The sequence below is a fragment of the Pteropus medius genome, unplaced genomic scaffold (genome assembly GCF_902729225.1).
Source record: "Pteropus medius unplaced genomic scaffold, Ma_sr-lr_union100, whole genome shotgun sequence".
Lineage (NCBI taxonomy): Eukaryota > Metazoa > Chordata > Mammalia > Chiroptera > Pteropodidae > Pteropus > Pteropus medius.
This window is the reverse complement of record NW_024344436.1, coordinates 2,286,087-2,286,804: the sequence shown is the minus strand read 5'-3', so window position 1 is coordinate 2,286,804 and position 718 is coordinate 2,286,087. Positions and strand designations below refer to the sequence as shown.

Genomic DNA, 718 nt, shown 5'->3' with positions numbered 1-718 from the left:
TATGATGGTGATAATTGTTTACATTTCCGAGCTTTCCCAGGAACTCTTCCTGAGCAAGCGACAAACATTGCATTTACTTTTCACAATTCTCCTGTAAAGTAGGTACCATTATATTATAATCTTACAAATGCATAAATGGAGTCCTGAACATGATAACATGACGGCTATTGAGCAAGATTAAAAAATCACTAGCAGCTTTTGTCTACGGCCATGCTACCCTGAACAAGCCCGATCCTGTCTGATCTCAGACGCTAAGCAGGGTCGGGCTGGGTTAGTACTTGAATGGGAGACCACCTAGGAAGACCAGGTGGTGTAGGCATAAAAAATATAAAAATAAGGGATTGCAAGCTGACAAGGTCCTTGCAATCTGTGAGGTCAACCAAAGGTTGCCTCACCTAAAAAATAAATAAATAAAAATAAATAAATAAATAAAAATCATTACGAGCTTTTCAGTAGAATAGCGACATGGTCTAATATATTTTAAAGAAGATTTCTTTGGATGATACATAGACTGTAGAGCATAGGACTGGAAACCCAGAAGTCATTTAGAAAGTAAAAGATGATGGTGGCTTGGACCAAGGTAGACACAGTGTAGTTGTTGGGAAGTGGTCATATTCTCAATGATTTGATGGCAAATAAAACAAAAATTCTGATGGATTGGTTGTGCAGTATGAGAGAAGGAAAGAAGCATGAATGAAATCATGTTTTTGGCCTGAGC

General features: G+C 38.0%; 1 pseudogene; it reads left to right on the top strand.

Annotated features, from left to right (window-relative positions):
• Window positions 1-200: 200 nt before the first annotated feature.
• LOC120610579 (uncharacterized) lies at window positions 201-319 on the top strand (annotated as a pseudogene).
• The last annotated feature ends 399 nt before the right edge of the window (window positions 320-718 follow it).